The sequence below is a fragment of the Lactuca virosa genome, chromosome 4 (genome assembly GCF_052849685.1).
Source record: "Lactuca virosa cultivar CGN04683 chromosome 4, Lactuca_virosa_CGN04683_v6, whole genome shotgun sequence".
Lineage (NCBI taxonomy): Eukaryota > Viridiplantae > Streptophyta > Magnoliopsida > Asterales > Asteraceae > Lactuca > Lactuca virosa.
The window spans coordinates 33,426,377-33,431,094 of NC_136429.1; positions in this window are offsets into that span (position 1 = coordinate 33,426,377).

Below are 4,718 nucleotides of genomic sequence, written 5' to 3' on the forward strand. Positions count from 1 at the left end.
TGCCTTGAGTCGTCTGGCTTCTTAGCATGACTCCATTATAGCGGCAAGCTCCGCATGCGAGGTTCAGTACCCTCGCCTTAAGTCGTCTGGCTTCTCAGCCCGACTCCATTCTAGCGGTAAGCTCCGCATGCGAGGTTCAGTACCCTCGCCTTAAGTCATCTGGTTTCCCAGCCTGACTCCATTATAGCAGCAAGCTCCGCATGCGAGGTTCAACACTCTCGCTTTGAGTCGCCGGGCTTCTCAGCTCGACTCCATCAGCGGCATGCTCCGCCAACAAAGCTCAAAGGCTTACAACCTTTGCCTACATGATCCCACGCGATGCTCTCCCGCGTGATGTATCTACGATCGTTGGCAGCTAAGCCCGATCCATTCCACGCGATGCTCTCCCACGTGATGTATCTACGATCGTTGGCAGCTAAGCCTGATCCATTCCATGAGACGCTCTCCCGCGTGTTGTATCTACGATCGTTGGTAGCGAAGCTCGATCTATCCCACACGATGCTCTCCCGCGTGACATCTCCATGATCGCTAACTGCCAAGCCCAAGCTATTCTTCTAAGTTGCGCAACATAAGTTGCGCATCGTCGCATACCATAAGTTTATTCCGCGCCTAACACCGTGCCCTCGGTGTTTCTTCTCTCGCAGTCATCATGGTTCTTTTGTGCTCGGACGATCGATGAAGCGTTTTCCACATCACAGCCTGTTATAGCAAGATTACTCTCCAGCAAGAAGCTTATCTTGACAGCGGCCCTACTACCTACTACCTTTCAACATCTCTGTTTCCTGGCTCTCGGAAACGGTCTAGCTACGGAACCCCTACCTGTTGCCTTGCCGCGTATCCCTCAGCATATCTGTTCCCTGGCCCTCGGAAACGACCTTGCTGCACAATCCTTACCTATAGCCTCGCCACGTATCCATCAACATCTCTGCTGCCTGGCTCTCGGCAACTGTCTCGCTGCGCAACCCATACCTATAGCCTTACCTCGTATTCCTTAGCACCTCTGCTGCTTGGCTCTCGACAATAGTCTCGTTGCATGACCCCGCTAGCAACCTAATCGCCCAACTCTCGGAATCTCTGCCACCTATGTTATGGTCAACAACCTCACGGCTTATCGGTTTGACAACATCCATCTCAGACAATAGTTCTGCTATCTTATTATGCCAACAACTTCGTCGTGTAGCAACTTTGCCTTATTCATCATATTCTGATCCAGCTACCTACGCTACCCAAATCAGACTGGGGGGGGGGGGGAATCCAGTTAGGTATAGCGTACTTTGGAGTCACCTTCAAGACGGTTGATAACGTTTGGGCAAAACACAGTATGTGCATGGTTATCAGTGGTATCCCATATGCGTGTAAATACAACAACAACTGCGTCGGATAGCAGTCTCAGGGACTGAATGGCGAGATAACGTTTCTTAGCTAGCTTGGCTCGACGCCTTATCGAAATCATCACCGCATAGCAGTCTCACTCCGCAGGATCGCAACAACGACTACGTTGCATATCATCGACCGAATGATACTCCTAACGAGGAAAGATCATTCAGCCAACCCATGCTTGGCTCATTGCGCATCACCACGACTCTGGTGGACGAGGTTCGATCGTTCTTTTTCTTTCTATTTAATGTATTGGTGCTTTGTCTAGTCCGATCTAATCGGACTAGGGGGACTTGATGACACATGGTTTATATGATTGAGTCCATTCCAATGTCATTGGCCGCATACCAATAACATCGGACTGGGGGGACTTGTTGATATATGGTCCATTAGCATGGCCTAGACAGCTCTGGCACGCCAGCCTCACCTGGCGCTCGCTTGCCAGCCTTGTCGGGGACTCCCTTGCCAGCCTCACTGGGGACTCTCCTGCTGGTTTATATGACTTAGTCCAGTCCAATGTCATTGGCCGCATACCAATAACATCGGACTGGGGGGGGGGGACTTGTTGATATATGGTGTATTAGCATGACGTAGACCACTCTAGCGTGCCAGCCCTTCTTGGTGCGCTCCTGCCGGCAATCTGCGTGGGGACTCCCTGGCCAGCCTTGCTGGGGACTCCCCGCCGGCCCGGCCTGGCGCTTCCTGGCCTGGCTCTCCCTTGCCAGCCTTGCTGGGGACTCCCTTGCTAGCCTCGCTGGGGACTCCCCTGCCGGCCCGACCTGACGCTCCCTTACCAACCTTTCCTGGTGCGCGCTCGCCAGCCATGCCTGGTGCGCGCTCGCCAACCCCGCCCGACGCCTCCAGGCGGCCTCACCCAGCTCCTTGCTAGTTGGGCTTGAGTTGGGCTGGCCCAAGGCCTGACCTAATTCCCCTTAACCTAATTGTCCGCTATATAATGTATAGTACCTCCTCTATGGAGGGGGATCCTTCCCTTTGGCTTAGCCGCCACTCTAGACTCCGGCCGGGTGGCTCAGCCGCCACCCTCCGCCGTCAACCACAATACATCACCAGCACCAAGACGGTTCTCCCTAGCTAAAGAGAACCATATTAAGTGATTAAGTCAAAAAGAAATAAGCCCTTACATAAACATATTTTTGATTGGTTGTGTGTTTCAGCTGAGGATGAGCACATGAACATAATTATAGTGAACAGACAGGCCTTTGAATCTCGGTCTAAAGTACAACTTCAGGAATATCATCTGGACAAAACTCATCTTGGATGAAAGTATCAACCTTCAAGTATCCCCTTTATTAGTGTTGCACAAAAAAGTCAGACATACCTTCAAAAAGATTTTTTTTTTAAAAAAAATAGCTTTGTGAATAACTACTATAAAAGAGCCCAATTTTAGAGACGGGAATGAGAAACCTCTTTTCTGATTCTGCTATATAACAACATATCCTTAAGAAGTGTCATGAGGGCGGTCACTCAATGCATTCAGTAGATGAAAAGATTTGAATGAAGAATCATCATCATCATCATCATCATCATAAATACCAAATAAATCAGTCAGCCACCTTGACCAATTACTAATATGTAGTTTGGAAAAAGAACACACATTAGAACAACATTAGAGTTTTGGTTGACTTAATTGTATTTATACTTGCTGCATTTTTGAGTTGTACACTAGCTCCAAAGCTTGCATTCCCTGATGAAATAAGAACAACATTAGGATTCAACACATTCATACGCTCTCTCAACAAAGGTATAAATTATTGAATGTTGATAAAAGATAAATATTATTTAGGAACCTAACCTATATTAACTTTACAGTAGAAAACCTATCAAATTTATACAAAAAACAAAGAATATCACATGAATTGGTCAGACTCTATCACAATATCCTGTTTTCAACAGCAAAAGCAACTGTAATACTATAACAAATATAAGAAATAAAAGATGAGTCATTTACTTATCTTCACAAGTCTATCTAAAAGATGAGCTGCACTTTGTACATTGGGATTTAAATCTAATAAAAGCTTACATAAAACATCAATTATCTTATTAGAGAACGCACTAAAGTCACGTCTCATAACCTACAAAAGACATAAAGAAAGCCCTATATGTATAGTTTACACTTTATACAATATCTGATTAACTTAAAACTCAATCTCACCTTTGCGATGTTGTATAAGGCTTCAAAAGCATAATAATGAACTCTGTTTTCTTGATCATAGAAAGAGTTTATCATTGGTGGTACATTTGCAAGCAGGTGGATTGTAATGGAAGAAGAGGCAAGGGAAAATCATCATTCATCACCAATTTCTAGTAAATGTTTAAGGTGGGGTTGGCTCCATCTCTTAGCTTCCCAAGATTACCAACATGGAAGTAACATGATGTCTAAAAATCAAATTGGTAATATCGATACTGAAAATCAAACAAAAACTGAATATCAAACCATAAACCCAAAAAGACACACATGCAAACAGACAGACAGACATCCACAAACTACATCAAGTTATAGAATAAACAAAGCATTACATGGTTATCTATCTGAAAACAAAATAAGAAAACTTTTACCTCTTCAGAAATTATCCTCTCCATCTGGGATTTGTAAGGACTGAAGTTAACATAGAAGGCGATTATTTCAACACTCTCACTCTCAGAATCAGAATGACATGGCGACTTGGAACCATCTGACTGTAGATCGACTTTTTCCTTGACATCTTCAAATAATAATAATAATAATAATAATAATAATAATAATAATAATAATAAGGGTGAAGAGGAATCGATTTAAAAGGAGAAGAGGGGGCATACCAGTTCGACTTCCTTGAAACTTACCTGCGATCAATGCGATCAAATCAGAAGAAAAGGAAAAGAAAAGAGCGAACCTGGTGCTTGACGCAAAGAAGAAGGAGGGTGCGATTTTGGCTGATTGTGGTTTGTAGATTGCTCTTCAAATGGAAGAACATTGGTCGTTTTCTGGTCCATGATCGATGAAGCAATAGAAGCAATTGATGAACCGATTAACAAAATTACTTCAAAGAGTACTCTTATATAGGCCTCAATAGACTGATTTGTAGGACTAATGGGACAATAACTGTAAGAACGTGGGAGCAATCGAAGCAGAAGTTACATAACTGCGAATGTGAGGAAGAAGAAGAAGGAACGTGCTAAGGAATACGGTTGGAACCTCCGATTAACCGTAAATCCATAACGGCTGAGATTGAAAGTTTCATGTAGTTTGAACGGCTGAGATTTAGACGACGGTTTTTCCACTCACCGTCGTCAATAGTATTAATAATTCGTTTCCAAATCTTCATCGTCTCTCATTATCCGAT